The 16382-nt window shown below is 45.4% G+C and overlaps 11 non-coding genes and 2 pseudogenes across 11 annotated transcripts; all 13 read right to left on the bottom strand.

Annotated features, from left to right (window-relative positions):
• Positions 1–137: 137 nt before the first annotated feature.
• Positions 138–328, bottom strand: LOC141178265 (U2 spliceosomal RNA). The gene has a single exon (XR_012254566.1). It is a non-coding gene; the product is annotated as a U2 spliceosomal RNA (small nuclear RNA).
• Positions 329–1443: 1115 nt separating this feature from the next.
• Positions 1444–1634, bottom strand: LOC141178263 (U2 spliceosomal RNA). Its single transcript, XR_012254565.1, has one exon. It is a non-coding gene; the product is annotated as a U2 spliceosomal RNA (small nuclear RNA).
• A 1115-nt stretch (positions 1635–2749) lies between these two features.
• Positions 2750–2940, bottom strand: LOC141178262 (U2 spliceosomal RNA). The gene has a single exon (XR_012254564.1). It is a non-coding gene; the product is annotated as a U2 spliceosomal RNA (small nuclear RNA).
• Positions 2941–4055: 1115 nt separating this feature from the next.
• LOC141178261 (U2 spliceosomal RNA) lies at positions 4056–4246 on the bottom strand. The gene has a single exon (XR_012254563.1). It is a non-coding gene; the product is annotated as a U2 spliceosomal RNA (small nuclear RNA).
• A 1115-nt stretch (positions 4247–5361) lies between these two features.
• LOC141178259 (U2 spliceosomal RNA) lies at positions 5362–5552 on the bottom strand. The gene has a single exon (XR_012254561.1). It is a non-coding gene; the product is annotated as a U2 spliceosomal RNA (small nuclear RNA).
• Positions 5553–6667: 1115 nt separating this feature from the next.
• LOC141178258 (U2 spliceosomal RNA) lies at positions 6668–6858 on the bottom strand. Its single transcript, XR_012254560.1, has one exon. It is a non-coding gene; the product is annotated as a U2 spliceosomal RNA (small nuclear RNA).
• A 1115-nt stretch (positions 6859–7973) lies between these two features.
• LOC141178257 (U2 spliceosomal RNA) lies at positions 7974–8164 on the bottom strand. Its single transcript, XR_012254559.1, has one exon. It is a non-coding gene; the product is annotated as a U2 spliceosomal RNA (small nuclear RNA).
• Positions 8165–9279: 1115 nt separating this feature from the next.
• On the bottom strand, positions 9280–9470 carry LOC141178256 (U2 spliceosomal RNA). The gene has a single exon (XR_012254558.1). It is a non-coding gene; the product is annotated as a U2 spliceosomal RNA (small nuclear RNA).
• A 1115-nt stretch (positions 9471–10585) lies between these two features.
• LOC141177953 (U2 spliceosomal RNA) lies at positions 10586–10761 on the bottom strand (annotated as a pseudogene).
• Positions 10762–11555: 794 nt separating this feature from the next.
• LOC141178136 (U2 spliceosomal RNA) lies at positions 11556–11647 on the bottom strand (annotated as a pseudogene).
• A 1115-nt stretch (positions 11648–12762) lies between these two features.
• On the bottom strand, positions 12763–12953 carry LOC141178255 (U2 spliceosomal RNA). Its single transcript, XR_012254557.1, has one exon. It is a non-coding gene; the product is annotated as a U2 spliceosomal RNA (small nuclear RNA).
• A 1115-nt stretch (positions 12954–14068) lies between these two features.
• LOC141178252 (U2 spliceosomal RNA) lies at positions 14069–14259 on the bottom strand. The gene has a single exon (XR_012254555.1). It is a non-coding gene; the product is annotated as a U2 spliceosomal RNA (small nuclear RNA).
• A 1115-nt stretch (positions 14260–15374) lies between these two features.
• On the bottom strand, positions 15375–15565 carry LOC141178251 (U2 spliceosomal RNA). The gene has a single exon (XR_012254554.1). It is a non-coding gene; the product is annotated as a U2 spliceosomal RNA (small nuclear RNA).
• Positions 15566–16382: the final 817 nt, after the last annotated feature.

Here is a 16382-nt window from a genome sequence, read left to right as displayed (position 1 = left end):
TGCAACTTTGAACATGAAAAATCCAATGAGGAGAAGAAAAGCAAAGCCAAAGAGTCCATCCCAAAATCCGACAAACAAGCAAAATGAACAAAAAACATTGAATTCAATTCTTTCTGATTTTAGAAACTGCATTAAAGAAGGGGTGCACCGGTCCTGGAGATACTGCAATACCAGGTCAATGCGTGGAGTGGACAGAGCAAGCTCTTTTTCCATCTCCCTGTTCTAAAAATCCATTTAATATATGGTCCCCAGATAGGGGACGTATCAGATATTAAACTGATAAGAACAGATACTACACTTGATCTTAGCCAAAAGGCCGAGAAGCGATAACCAGAATTGGTTTCAAACTACGGAGCCACCCAAGGATCCTGAAAAGTCCATTTGTGGAGATGAGCTCCTGGACTCCCGTTAAGAAGACATGTTGTCAACCTCTAGATCCCTTACATGCCTGCACTTTTCGGCTTGCTGCTGCTGCAATCCACGCGTTTTAGATCTGCATAACTCCACCTCTTTAAACACAGCACCTTCACCCCCTGCTGTTCCCACCCGCCTCAACACCGTTGGAAGGGAGGAGAACCAATTAAGGCGGGGGGTGGGGTGGAACGAGCAGCTGTCTACCCTTAGCAGGAGGGCTCCTGATTACATACCTCTCCTGCTGCTGCTGCTGCTGGCTGTCCAGCAGCAGACTGAAGGTGGCTGCTGCTGTGCACAGGTATATAAAGGCTCAGAGCCTATTATGACACGCGCAGCCAGCGTTCCATTGCCACATTCCATCTACTGCAGGCAGGATACCTGGCTGGCTGAATGTCGCTGAGAAGCTCACAGAGACCGCCATAAGCAACAGTTTAACAGAATGCCACAGACTAATCAACCAAACTTTTTGGGTTGGGTTCTCTTTTATAGTCTGCAGGCATTAAATGAAAGAAGTCAGTGTTCCAGCAGAAGGAGACAACGTTTCAGAAAAGGCATTGTAGCAAACCAAAAAAGAAATTTTAAGCGCAGCAGAGTAACCAGCGCACATACCTGTTAGCTCAGGTGAGTTTAAAAGGCTGCTGTTGATAACAAGGGCATTTGCTAAATAGATGGTGTGTGTGCAACAATATACTGAAAGGTCAATTATATTGTGCAGCTTATCTCACCACCTGTAGTTATTTAGGTGAAAGCTCCAAAATGCTTGCCTAATATGTCTGTTTATCCAAAAGGAAGTAAAAAGGGAGAGCTAGAAAGATAGCATTGCATCACATTACATGGCAATGCAATGCACAGTTGCTGAAGTTGAACCAAAATGAGCTTGTAATCTGGCTTCTGCAACTTTGAACATGAAAAATCCAATGAGGAGAAGAAAAGCAAAGCCAAAGAGTCCATCCCAAAATCCGACAAACAAGCAAAATGAACAAAAAACATTGAATTCAATTCTTTCTGATTTTAGAAACTGCATTAAAGAAGGGGTGCACCGGTCCTGGAGATACTGCAATACCAGGTCAATGCGTGGAGTGGACAGAGCAAGCTCTTTTTCCATCTCCCTGTTCTAAAAATCCATTTAATATATGGTCCCCAGATAGGGGACGTATCAGATATTAAACTGATAAGAACAGATACTACACTTGATCTTAGCCAAAAGGCCGAGAAGCGATAACCAGAATTGGTTTCAAACTACGGAGCCACCCAAGGATCCTGAAAAGTCCATTTGTGGAGATGAGCTCCTGGACTCCCGTTAAGAAGACATGTTGTCAACCTCTAGATCCCTTACATGCCTGCACTTTTCGGCTTGCTGCTGCTGCAATCCACGCGTTTTAGATCTGCATAACTCCACCTCTTTAAACACAGCACCTTCACCCCCTGCTGTTCCCACCCGCCTCAACACCGTTGGAAGGGAGGAGAACCAATTAAGGCGGGGGGTGGGGTGGAACGAGCAGCTGTCTACCCTTAGCAGGAGGGCTCCTGATTACATACCTCTCCTGCTGCTGCTGCTGCTGGCTGTCCAGCAGCAGACTGAAGGTGGCTGCTGCTGTGCACAGGTATATAAAGGCTCAGAGCCTATTATGACACGCGCAGCCAGCGTTCCATTGCCACATTCCATCTACTGCAGGCAGGATACCTGGCTGGCTGAATGTCGCTGAGAAGCTCACAGAGACCGCCATAAGCAACAGTTTAACAGAATGCCACAGACTAATCAACCAAACTTTTTGGGTTGGGTTCTCTTTTATAGTCTGCAGGCATTAAATGAAAGAAGTCAGTGTTCCAGCAGAAGGAGACAACGTTTCAGAAAAGGCATTGTAGCAAACCAAAAAAGAAATTTTAAGCGCAGCAGAGTAACCAGCGCACATACCTGTTAGCTCAGGTGAGTTTAAAAGGCTGCTGTTGATAACAAGGGCATTTGCTAAATAGATGGTGTGTGTGCAACAATATACTGAAAGGTCAATTATATTGTGCAGCTTATCTCACCACCTGTAGTTATTTAGGTGAAAGCTCCAAAATGCTTGCCTAATATGTCTGTTTATCCAAAAGGAAGTAAAAAGGGAGAGCTAGAAAGATAGCATTGCATCACATTACATGGCAATGCAATGCACAGTTGCTGAAGTTGAACCAAAATGAGCTTGTAATCTGGCTTCTGCAACTTTGAACATGAAAAATCCAATGAGGAGAAGAAAAGCAAAGCCAAAGAGTCCATCCCAAAATCCGACAAACAAGCAAAATGAACAAAAAACATTGAATTCAATTCTTTCTGATTTTAGAAACTGCATTAAAGAAGGGGTGCACCGGTCCTGGAGATACTGCAATACCAGGTCAATGCGTGGAGTGGACAGAGCAAGCTCTTTTTCCATCTCCCTGTTCTAAAAATCCATTTAATATATGGTCCCCAGATAGGGGACGTATCAGATATTAAACTGATAAGAACAGATACTACACTTGATCTTAGCCAAAAGGCCGAGAAGCGATAACCAGAATTGGTTTCAAACTACGGAGCCACCCAAGGATCCTGAAAAGTCCATTTGTGGAGATGAGCTCCTGGACTCCCGTTAAGAAGACATGTTGTCAACCTCTAGATCCCTTACATGCCTGCACTTTTCGGCTTGCTGCTGCTGCAATCCACGCGTTTTAGATCTGCATAACTCCACCTCTTTAAACACAGCACCTTCACCCCCTGCTGTTCCCACCCGCCTCAACACCGTTGGAAGGGAGGAGAACCAATTAAGGCGGGGGGTGGGGTGGAACGAGCAGCTGTCTACCCTTAGCAGGAGGGCTCCTGATTACATACCTCTCCTGCTGCTGCTGCTGCTGGCTGTCCAGCAGCAGACTGAAGGTGGCTGCTGCTGTGCACAGGTATATAAAGGCTCAGAGCCTATTATGACACGCGCAGCCAGCGTTCCATTGCCACATTCCATCTACTGCAGGCAGGATACCTGGCTGGCTGAATGTCGCTGAGAAGCTCACAGAGACCGCCATAAGCAACAGTTTAACAGAATGCCACAGACTAATCAACCAAACTTTTTGGGTTGGGTTCTCTTTTATAGTCTGCAGGCATTAAATGAAAGAAGTCAGTGTTCCAGCAGAAGGAGACAACGTTTCAGAAAAGGCATTGTAGCAAACCAAAAAAGAAATTTTAAGCGCAGCAGAGTAACCAGCGCACATACCTGTTAGCTCAGGTGAGTTTAAAAGGCTGCTGTTGATAACAAGGGCATTTGCTAAATAGATGGTGTGTGTGCAACAATATACTGAAAGGTCAATTATATTGTGCAGCTTATCTCACCACCTGTAGTTATTTAGGTGAAAGCTCCAAAATGCTTGCCTAATATGTCTGTTTATCCAAAAGGAAGTAAAAAGGGAGAGCTAGAAAGATAGCATTGCATCACATTACATGGCAATGCAATGCACAGTTGCTGAAGTTGAACCAAAATGAGCTTGTAATCTGGCTTCTGCAACTTTGAACATGAAAAATCCAATGAGGAGAAGAAAAGCAAAGCCAAAGAGTCCATCCCAAAATCCGACAAACAAGCAAAATGAACAAAAAACATTGAATTCAATTCTTTCTGATTTTAGAAACTGCATTAAAGAAGGGGTGCACCGGTCCTGGAGATACTGCAATACCAGGTCAATGCGTGGAGTGGACAGAGCAAGCTCTTTTTCCATCTCCCTGTTCTAAAAATCCATTTAATATATGGTCCCCAGATAGGGGACGTATCAGATATTAAACTGATAAGAACAGATACTACACTTGATCTTAGCCAAAAGGCCGAGAAGCGATAACCAGAATTGGTTTCAAACTACGGAGCCACCCAAGGATCCTGAAAAGTCCATTTGTGGAGATGAGCTCCTGGACTCCCGTTAAGAAGACATGTTGTCAACCTCTAGATCCCTTACATGCCTGCACTTTTCGGCTTGCTGCTGCTGCAATCCACGCGTTTTAGATCTGCATAACTCCACCTCTTTAAACACAGCACCTTCACCCCCTGCTGTTCCCACCCGCCTCAACACCGTTGGAAGGGAGGAGAACCAATTAAGGCGGGGGGTGGGGTGGAACGAGCAGCTGTCTACCCTTAGCAGGAGGGCTCCTGATTACATACCTTTCCTGCTGCTGCTGCTGCTGGCTGTCCAGCAGCAGACTGAAGGTGGCTGCTGCTGTGCACAGGTATATAAAGGCTCAGAGCCTATTATGACACGCGCAGCCAGCGTTCCATTGCCACATTCCATCTACTGCAGGCAGGATACCTGGCTGGCTGAATGTCGCTGAGAAGCTCACAGAGACCGCCATAAGCAACAGTTTAACAGAATGCCACAGACTAATCAACCAAACTTTTTGGGTTGGGTTCTCTTTTATAGTCTGCAGGCATTAAATGAAAGAAGTCAGTGTTCCAGCAGAAGGAGACAACGTTTCAGAAAAGGCATTGTAGCAAACCAAAAAAGAAATTTTAAGCGCAGCAGAGTAACCAGCGCACATACCTGTTAGCTCAGGTGAGTTTAAAAGGCTGCTGTTGATAACAAGGGCATTTGCTAAATAGATGGTGTGTGTGCAACAATATACTGAAAGGTCAATTATATTGTGCAGCTTATCTCACCACCTGTAGTTATTTAGGTGAAAGCTCCAAAATGCTTGCCTAATATGTCTGTTTATCCAAAAGGAAGTAAAAAGGGAGAGCTAGAAAGATAGCATTGCATCACATTACATGGCAATGCAATGCACAGTTGCTGAAGTTGAACCAAAATGAGCTTGTAATCTGGCTTCTGCAACTTTGAACATGAAAAATCCAATGAGGAGAAGAAAAGCAAAGCCAAAGAGTCCATCCCAAAATCCGACAAACAAGCAAAATGAACAAAAAACATTGAATTCAATTCTTTCTGATTTTAGAAACTGCATTAAAGAAGGGGTGCACCGGTCCTGGAGATACTGCAATACCAGGTCAATGCGTGGAGTGGACAGAGCAAGCTCTTTTTCCATCTCCCTGTTCTAAAAATCCATTTAATATATGGTCCCCAGATAGGGGACGTATCAGATATTAAACTGATAAGAACAGATACTACACTTGATCTTAGCCAAAAGGCCGAGAAGCGATAACCAGAATTGGTTTCAAACTACGGAGCCACCCAAGGATCCTGAAAAGTCCATTTGTGGAGATGAGCTCCTGGACTCCCGTTAAGAAGACATGTTGTCAACCTCTAGATCCCTTACATGCCTGCACTTTTCGGCTTGCTGCTGCTGCAATCCACGCGTTTTAGATCTGCATAACTCCACCTCTTTAAACACAGCACCTTCACCCCCTGCTGTTCCCACCCGCCTCAACACCGTTGGAAGGGAGGAGAACCAATTAAGGCGGGGGGTGGGGTGGAACGAGCAGCTGTCTACCCTTAGCAGGAGGGCTCCTGATTACATACCTTTCCTGCTGCTGCTGCTGCTGGCTGTCCAGCAGCAGACTGAAGGTTGCTGCTGCTGTGCACAGGTATATAAAGGCTCAGAGCCTATTATGACACGCGCAGCCAGCGTTCCATTGCCACATTCCATCTACTGCAGGCAGGATACCTGGCTGGCTGAATGTCGCTGAGAAGCTCACAGAGACCGCCATAAGCAACAGTTTAACAGAATGCCACAGACTAATCAACCAAACTTTTTGGGTTGGGTTCTCTTTTATAGTCTGCAGGCATTAAATGAAAGAAGTCAGTGTTCCAGCAGAAGGAGACAACGTTTCAGAAAAGGCATTGTAGCAAACCAAAAAAGAAATTTTAAGCGCAGCAGAGTAACCAGCGCACATACCTGTTAGCTCAGGTGAGTTTAAAAGGCTGCTGTTGATAACAAGGGCATTTGCTAAATAGATGGTGTGTGTGCAACAATATACTGAAAGGTCAATTATATTGTGCAGCTTATCTCACCACCTGTAGTTATTTAGGTGAAAGCTCCAAAATGCTTGCCTAATATGTCTGTTTATCCAAAAGGAAGTAAAAAGGGAGAGCTAGAAAGATAGCATTGCATCACATTACATGGCAATGCAATGCACAGTTGCTGAAGTTGAACCAAAATGAGCTTGTAATCTGGCTTCTGCAACTTTGAACATGAAAAATCCAATGAGGAGAAGAAAAGCAAAGCCAAAGAGTCCATCCCAAAATCCGACAAACAAGCAAAATGAACAAAAAACATTGAATTCAATTCTTTCTGATTTTAGAAACTGCATTAAAGAAGGGGTGCACCGGTCCTGGAGATACTGCAATACCAGGTCAATGCGTGGAGTGGACAGAGCAAGCTCTTTTTCCATCTCCCTGTTCTAAAAATCCATTTAATATATGGTCCCCAGATAGGGGACGTATCAGATATTAAACTGATAAGAACAGATACTACACTTGATCTTAGCCAAAAGGCCGAGAAGCGATAACCAGAATTGGTTTCAAACTACGGAGCCACCCAAGGATCCTGAAAAGTCCATTTGTGGAGATGAGCTCCTGGACTCCCGTTAAGAAGACATGTTGTCAACCTCTAGATCCCTTACATGCCTGCACTTTTCGGCTTGCTGCTGCTGCAATCCACGCGTTTTAGATCTGCATAACTCCACCTCTTTAAACACAGCACCTTCACCCCCTGCTGTTCCCACCCGCCTCAACACCGTTGGAAGGGAGGAGAACCAATTAAGGCGGGGGGTGGGGTGGAACGAGCAGCTGTCTACCCTTAGCAGGAGGGCTCCTGATTACATACCTCTCCTGCTGCTGCTGCTGCTGGCTGTCCAGCAGCAGACTGAAGGTGGCTGCTGCTGTGCACAGGTATATAAAGGCTCAGAGCCTATTATGACACGCGCAGCCAGCGTTCCATTGCCACATTCCATCTACTGCAGGCAGGATACCTGGCTGGCTGAATGTCGCTGAGAAGCTCACAGAGACCGCCATAAGCAACAGTTTAACAGAATGCCACAGACTAATCAACCAAACTTTTTGGGTTGGGTTCTCTTTTATAGTCTGCAGGCATTAAATGAAAGAAGTCAGTGTTCCAGCAGAAGGAGACAACGTTTCAGAAAAGGCATTGTAGCAAACCAAAAAAGAAATTTTAAGCGCAGCAGAGTAACCAGCGCACATACCTGTTAGCTCAGGTGAGTTTAAAAGGCTGCTGTTGATAACAAGGGCATTTGCTAAATAGATGGTGTGTGTGCAACAATATACTGAAAGGTCAATTATATTGTGCAGCTTATCTCACCACCTGTAGTTATTTAGGTGAAAGCTCCAAAATGCTTGCCTAATATGTCTGTTTATCCAAAAGGAAGTAAAAAGGGAGAGCTAGAAAGATAGCATTGCATCACATTACATGGCAATGCAATGCACAGTTGCTGAAGTTGAACCAAAATGAGCTTGTAATCTGGCTTCTGCAACTTTGAACATGAAAAATCCAATGAGGAGAAGAAAAGCAAAGCCAAAGAGTCCATCCCAAAATCCGACAAACAAGCAAAATGAACAAAAAACATTGAATTCAATTCTTTCTGATTTTAGAAACTGCATTAAAGAAGGGGTGCACCGGTCCTGGAGATACTGCAATACCAGGTCAATGCGTGGAGTGGACAGAGCAAGCTCTTTTTCCATCTCCCTGTTCTAAAAATCCATTTAATATATGGTCCCCAGATAGGGGACGTATCAGATATTAAACTGATAAGAACAGATACTACACTTGATCTTAGCCAAAAGGCCGAGAAGCGATAACCAGAATTGGTTTCAAACTACGGAGCCACCCAAGGATCCTGAAAAGTCCATTTGTGGAGATGAGCTCCTGGACTCCCGTTAAGAAGACATGTTGTCAACCTCTAGATCCCTTACATGCCTGCACTTTTCGGCTTGCTGCTGCTGCAATCCACGCGTTTTAGATCTGCATAACTCCACCTCTTTAAACACAGCACCTTCACCCCCTGCTGTTCCCACCCGCCTCAACACCGTTGGAAGGGAGGAGAACCAATTAAGGCGGGGGGTGGGGTGGAACGAGCAGCTGTCTACCCTTAGCAGGAGGGCTCCTGATTACATACCTCTCCTGCTGCTGCTGCTGCTGGCTGTCCAGCAGCAGACTGAAGGTGGCTGCTGCTGTGCACAGGTAAATAAAGGCTCAGAGCCTATTATGACACGCGCAGCCAGCGTTCCATTGCCACATTCCATCTACTGCAGGCAGGATACCTGGCTGGCTGAATGTCGCTGAGAAGCTCACAGAGACCGCCATAAGCAACAGTTTAACAGAATGCCACAGACTAATCAACCAAACTTTTTGGGTTGGGTTCTCTTTTATAGTCTGCAGGCATTAAATGAAAGAAGTCAGCGTTCCAGCAGAAGGAGACAACGTTTCAGAAAAGGCATTGTAGCAAACCAAAAAAGAAATTTTAAGCGCAGCAGAGTAACCAGCGCACATACCTGTTAGCTCAGGTGAGTTTAAAAGGCTGCTGTTGATAACAAGGGCATTTGCTAAATAGATGGTGTGTGTGCAACAATATACTGAAAGGTCAATTATATTGTGCAGCTTATCTCACCACCTGTAGTTATTTAGGTGAAAGCTCCAAAATGCTTGCCTAATATGTCTGTTTATCCAAAAGGAAGTAAAAAGGGAGAGCTAGAAAGATAGCATTGCATCACATTACATGGCAATGCAATGCACAGTTGCTGAAGTTGAACCAAAATGAGCTTGTAATCTGGCTTCTGCAACTTTGAACATGAAAAATCCAATGAGGAGAAGAAAAGCAAAGCCAAAGAGTCCATCCCAAAATCCGACAAACAAGCAAAATGAACAAAAAACATTGAATTCAATTCTTTCTGATTTTAGAAACTGCATTAAAGAAGGGGTGCACCGGTCCTGGAGATACTGCAATACCAGGTCAATGCGTGGAGTGGACAGAGCAAGCTCTTTTTCCATCTCCCTGTTCTAAAAATCCATTTAATATATGGTCCCCAGATAGGGGACGTATCAGATATTAAACTGATAAGAACAGATACTACACTTGATCTTAGCCAAAAGGCCGAGAAGCGATAACCAGAATTGGTTTCAAACTACGGAGCCACCCAAGGATCCTGAAAAGTCCATTTGTGGAGATGAGCTCCTGGACTCCCGTTAAGAAGACATGTTGTCAACCTCTAGATCCCTTACATGCCTGCACTTTTCGGCTTGCTGCTGCTGCAATCCACGCGTTTTAGATCTGCATAACTCCACCTCTTTAAACACAGCACCTTCACCCCCTGCTGTTCCCACCCGCCTCAACACCGTTGGAAGGGAGGAGAACCAATTAAGGCGGGGGGTGGGGTGGAACGAGCAGCTGTCTACCCTTAGCAGGAGGGCTCCTGATTACATACCTCTCCTGCTGCTGCTGCTGCTGGCTGTCCAGCAGCAGACTGAAGGTGGCTGCTGCTGTGCACAGGTATATAAAGGCTCAGAGCCTATTATGACACGCGCAGCCAGCGTTCCATTGCCACATTCCATCTACTGCAGGCAGGATACCTGGCTGGCTGAATGTCGCTGAGAAGCTCACAGAGACCGCCATAAGCAACAGTTTAACAGAATGCCACAGACTAATCAACCAAACTTTTTGGGTTGGGTTCTCTTTTATAGTCTGCAGGCATTAAATGAAAGAAGTCAGTGTTCCAGCAGAAGGAGACAACGTTTCAGAAAAGGCATTGTAGCAAACCAAAAAAGAAATTTTAAGCGCAGCAGAGTAACCAGCGCACATACCTGTTAGCTCAGGTGAGTTTAAAAGGCTGCTGTTGATAACAAGGGCATTTGCTAAATAGATGGTGTGTGTGCAACAATATACTGAAAGGTCAATTATATTGTGCAGCTTATCTCACCACCTGTAGTTATTTAGGTGAAAGCTCCAAAATGCTTGCCTAATATGTCTGTTTATCCAAAAGGAAGTAAAAAGGGAGAGCTAGAAAGATAGCATTGCATCACATTACATGGCAATGCAATGCACAGTTGCTGAAGTTGAACCAAAATGAGCTTGTAATCTGGCTTCTGCAACTTTGAACATGAAAAATCCAATGAGGAGAAGAAAAGCAAAGCCAAAGAGTCCATCCCAAAATCCGACAAACAAGCAAAATGAACAAAAAACATTGAATTCAATTCTTTCTGATTTTAGAAACTGCATTAAAGAAGGGGTGCACCGGTCCTGGAGATACTGCAATACCAGGTCAATGCGTGGAGTGGACAGAGCAAGCTCTTTTTCCATCTCCCTGTTCTAAAAATCCATTTAATGTATGGTCCCCAGATAGGGGACGTATCAGATATTAAACTGATAAGAACAGATTTTTTTTTTTTGAAAGCCCGAATTCGTGTACAAAACCCGAGTGCGCTTAAAAAAGTGACAAGTGCCACAAAAAAAGTGCACTAGGATGCTGGTCTTCTTGAAACCCTCTCCAAAAGGAGAAGGGTCCCCCAAACCATTCCCCGTCCCTCCGAGCCAAAAGGCCACAGCGAGGAACAGGGACAAAAAGCCACCTCCAGCCGAAGCCAGAGGCGACCCAATCTTACCCCCAGCACCTGCCCGAGTTCTCACCCGAGCAAGGCACTGGGAGCCAAAGACTGTGCTCCCCTCCCGGAAGAGGGGAGCCAACAACGCTCTCCTCCCGAAAGAAGAGAGCCAGGGGGGTTCAGGGGGGAGCGGAACCTGATGGCCACACACTCCCCCCCTAGACCTGCCAAGAGAGGAACCCGTAAGGGAACCGCATCCCGACAAAATCCTAGTAGGACGTGACACACGTGAATAAGTGGACACACAGTGACAAAGAAATTAAATAAATAGTGAAGGTTTCACAGTATAATACTGCCCGGACCTTCGACCGGGAATTGAAAAATTCCCCATCCTAAGGCCAGAAGGCCCGGAATAAGGGTGTGTGCGAAGAAAGAAAATTTGAAGTGCTTGTGCAAATGTGCCATAAACTCAAGTGGGGTTCCCAATCCCAGTGAGTTAAGGCACCCCAGGGTCACCACTCCTGGGGCACTTCACACTTCGGGCTTTCGATCTTTCCCGGCCCAATGGCGTCGATCCTGGGGGGCCATGCTTTCCACCAGATGACTATATTAGCCACCTGGCGTACTAACAAGCGCCTAAACCCCAGTGTGCATAATGTATCAATCTACTAGGGCGGCCAACATCCAAAACCGCCTTTTCGAAAGATACTACACTTGATCTTAGCCAAAAGGCCGAGAAGCGATAACCAGAATTGGTTTCAAACTACGGAGCCACCCAAGGATCCTGAAAAGTCCATTTGTGGAGATGAGCTCCTGGACTCCCGTTAAGAAGACATGTTGTCAACCTCTAGATCCCTTACATGCCTGCACTTTTCGGCTTGCTGCTGCTGCAATCCACGCGTTTTAGATCTGCATAACTCCACCTCTTTAAACACAGCACCTTCACCCCCTGCTGTTCCCACCCGCCTCAACACCGTTGGAAGGGAGGAGAACCAATTAAGGCGGGGGGTGGGGTGGAACGAGCAGCTGTCTACCCTTAGCAGGAGGGCTCCTGATTACATACCTCTCCTGCTGCTGCTGCTGCTGGCTGTCCAGCAGCAGACTGAAGGTGGCTGCTGCTGTGCACAGGTATATAAAGGCTCAGAGCCTATTATGACACGCGCAGCCAGCGTTCCATTGCCACATTCCATCTACTGCAGGCAGGATACCTGGCTGGCTGAATGTCGCTGAGAAGCTCACAGAGACCGCCATAAGCAACAGTTTAACAGAATGCCACAGACTAATCAACCAAACTTTTTGGGTTGGGTTCTCTTTTATAGTCTGCAGGCATTAAATGAAAGAAGTCAGTGTTCCAGCAGAAGGAGACAACGTTTCAGAAAAGGCATTGTAGCAAACCAAAAAAGAAATTTTAAGCGCAGCAGAGTAACCAGCGCACATACCTGTTAGCTCAGGTGAGTTTAAAAGGCTGCTGTTGATAACAAGGGCATTTGCTAAATAGATGGTGTGTGTGCAACAATATACTGAAAGGTCAATTATATTGTGCAGCTTATCTCACCACCTGTAGTTATTTAGGTGAAAGCTCCAAAATGCTTGCCTAATATGTCTGTTTATCCAAAAGGAAGTAAAAAGGGAGAGCTAGAAAGATAGCATTGCATCACATTACATGGCAATGCAATGCACAGTTGCTGAAGTTGAACCAAAATGAGCTTGTAATCTGGCTTCTGCAACTTTGAACATGAAAAATCCAATGAGGAGAAGAAAAGCAAAGCCAAAGAGTCCATCCCAAAATCCGACAAACAAGCAAAATGAACAAAAAACATTGAATTCAATTCTTTCTGATTTTAGAAACTGCATTAAAGAAGGGGTGCACCGGTCCTGGAGATACTGCAATACCAGGTCAATGCGTGGAGTGGACAGAGCAAGCTCTTTTTCCATCTCCCTGTTCTAAAAATCCATTTAATATATGGTCCCCAGATAGGGGACGTATCAGATATTAAACTGATAAGAACAGATACTACACTTGATCTTAGCCAAAAGGCCGAGAAGCGATAACCAGAATTGGTTTCAAACTACGGAGCCACCCAAGGATCCTGAAAAGTCCATTTGTGGAGATGAGCTCCTGGACTCCCGTTAAGAAGACATGTTGTCAACCTCTAGATCCCTTACATGCCTGCACTTTTCGGCTTGCTGCTGCTGCAATCCACGCGTTTTAGATCTGCATAACTCCACCTCTTTAAACACAGCACCTTCACCCCCTGCTGTTCCCACCCGCCTCAACACCGTTGGAAGGGAGGAGAACCAATTAAGGCGGGGGGTGGGGTGGAACGAGCAGCTGTCTACCCTTAGCAGGAGGGCTCCTGATTACATACCTCTCCTGCTGCTGCTGCTGCTGGCTGTCCAGCAGCAGACTGAAGGTGGCTGCTGCTGTGCACAGGTATATAAAGGCTCAGAGCCTATTATGACACGCGCAGCCAGCGTTCCATTGCCACATTCCATCTACTGCAGGCAGGATACCTGGCTGGCTGAATGTCGCTGAGAAGCTCACAGAGACCGCCATAAGCAACAGTTTAACAGAATGCCACAGACTAATCAACCAAACTTTTTGGGTTGGGTTCTCTTTTATAGTCTGCAGGCATTAAATGAAAGAAGTCAGTGTTCCAGCAGAAGGAGACAACGTTTCAGAAAAGGCATTGCAGCAAACCAAAAAAGAAATTTTAAGCGCAGCAGAGTAACCAGCGCACATACCTGTTAGCTCAGGTGAGTTTAAAAGGCTGCTGTTGATAACAAGGGCATTTGCTAAATAGATGGTGTGTGTGCAACAATATACTGAAAGGTCAATTATATTGTGCAGCTTATCTCACCACCTGTAGTTATTTAGGTGAAAGCTCCAAAATGCTTGCCTAATATGTCTGTTTATCCAAAAGGAAGTAAAAAGGGAGAGCTAGAAAGATAGCATTGCATCAGATTACATGGCAATGCAATGCACAGTTGCTGAAGTTGAACCAAAATGAGCTTGTAATCTGGCTTCTGCAACTTTGAACATGAAAAATCCAATGAGGAGAAGAAAAGCAAAGCCAAAGAGTCCATCCCAAAATCCGACAAACAAGCAAAATGAACAAAAAACATTGAATTCAATTCTTTCTGATTTTAGAAACTGCATTAAAGAAGGGGTGCACCGGTCCTGGAGATACTGCAATACCAGGTCAATGCGTGGAGTGGACAGAGCAAGCTCTTTTTCCATCTCCCTGTTCTAAAAATCCATTTAATATATGGTCCCCAGATAGGGGACGTATCAGATATTAAACTGATAAGAACAGATACTACACTTGATCTTAGCCAAAAGGCCGAGAAGCGATAACCAGAATTGGTTTCAAACTACGGAGCCACCCAAGGATCCTGAAAAGTCCATTTGTGGAGATGAGCTCCTGGACTCCCGTTAAGAAGACATGTTGTCAACCTCTAGATCCCTTACATGCCTGCACTTTTCAGCTTGCTGCTGCTGCAATCCACGCGTTTTAGATCTGCATAACTCCACCTCTTTAAACACAGCACCTTCACCCCCTGCTGTTCCCACCCGCCTCAACACCGTTGGAAGGGAGGAGAACCAATTAAGGCGGGGGGTGGGGTGGAACGAGCAGCTGTCTACCCTTAGCAGGAGGGCTCCTGATTACATACCTCTCCTGCTGCTGCTGCTGCTGGCTGTCCAGCAGCAGACTGAAGGTGGCTGCTGCTGTGCACAGGTATATAAAGGCTCAGAGCCTATTATGACACGCGCAGCCAGCGTTCCATTGCCACATTCCATCTACTGCAGGCAGGATACCTGGCTGGCTGAATGTCGCTGAGAAGCTCACAGAGACCGCCATAAGCAACAGTTTAACAGAATGCCACAGACTAATCAACCAAACTTTTTGGGTTGGGTTCTCTTTTATAGTCTGCAGGCATTAAATGAAAGAAGTCAGTGTTCCAGCAGAAGGAGACAACGTTTCAGAAAAGGCATTGTAGCAAACCAAAAAAGAAATTTTAAGCGCAGCAGAGTAACCAGCGCACATACCTGTTAGCTCAGGTGAGTTTAAAAGGCTGCTGTTGATAACAAGGGCATTTGCTAAATAGATGGTGTGTGTGCAACAATATACTGAAAGGTCAATTATATTGTGCAGCTTATCTCACCACCTGTAGTTATTTAGGTGAAAGCTCCAAAATGCTTGCCTAATATGTCTGTTTATCCAAAAGGAAGTAAAAAGGGAGAGCTAGAAAGATAGCATTGCATCACATTACATGGCAATGCAATGCACAGTTGCTGAAGTTGAACCAAAATGAGCTTGTAATCTGGCTTCTGCAACTTTGAACATGAAAAATCCAATGAGGAGAAGAAAAGCAAAGCCAAAGAGTCCATCCCAAAATCCGACAAACAAGCAAAATGAACAAAAAACATTGAATTCAATTCTTTCTGATTTTAGAAACTGCATTAAAGAAGGGGTGCACCGGTCCTGGAGATACTGCAATACCAGGTCAATGCGTGGAGTGGACAGAGCAAGCTCTTTTTCCATCTCCCTGTTCTAAAAATCCATTTAATATATGGTCCCCAGATAGGGGACGTATCAGATATTAAACTGATAAGAACAGATACTACACTTGATCTTAGCCAAAAGGCCGAGAAGCGATAACCAGAATTGGTTTCAAACTACGGAGCCACCCAAGGATCCTGAAAAGTCCATTTGTGGAGATGAGCTCCTGGACTCCCGTTAAGAAGACATGTTGTCAACCTCTAGATCCCTTACATGCCTGCACTTTTCGGCTTGCTGCTGCTGCAATCCACGCGTTTTAGATCTGCATAACTCCACCTCTTTAAACACAGCACCTTCACCCCCTGCTGTTCCCACCCGCCTCAACACCGTTGGAAGGGAGGAGAACCAATTAAGGCGGGGGGTGGGGTGGAACGAGCAGCTGTCTACCCTTAGCAGGAGGGCTCCTGATTACATACCTCTCCTGCTGCTGCTGCTGCTGGCTGTCCAGCAGCAGACTGAAGGTGGCTGCTGCTGTGCACAGGTATATAAAGGCTCAGAGCCTATTATGACACGCGCAGCCAGCGTTCCATTGCCACATTCCATCTACTGCAGGCAGGATACCTGGCTGGCTGAATGTCGCTGAGAAGCTCACAGAGACCGCCATAAGCAACAGTTTAACAGAATGCCACAGACTAATCAACCAAACTTTTTGGGTTGGGTTCTCTTTTATAGTCTGCAGGCATTAAATGAAAGAAGTCAGTGTTCCAGCAGAAGGAGACAACGTTTCAGAAAAGGCATTGTAGCAAACCAAAAAAGAAATTTTAAGCGCAGCAGAGTAACCAGCGCACATACCTGTTAGCTCAGGTGAGTTTAAAAGGCTGCTGTTGATAACAAGGGCATTTGCTAAATAGATGGTGTGTGTGCAACAATATACTGAAAGGTCAATTATATTGTGCAGCTTATCTCACCACCTG

This window comes from Phyllobates terribilis, unplaced genomic scaffold, assembly GCF_046119375.1.
Source record: "Phyllobates terribilis strain yellow unplaced genomic scaffold, ASM4611937v1 Scaffold_27__1_contigs__length_16484149, whole genome shotgun sequence".
Classification (NCBI taxonomy): domain Eukaryota; kingdom Metazoa; phylum Chordata; class Amphibia; order Anura; family Dendrobatidae; genus Phyllobates; species Phyllobates terribilis.
The sequence above is the reverse complement of the archived record's forward strand: the minus strand, read 5'-3'. Positions and strand labels throughout refer to the sequence as shown.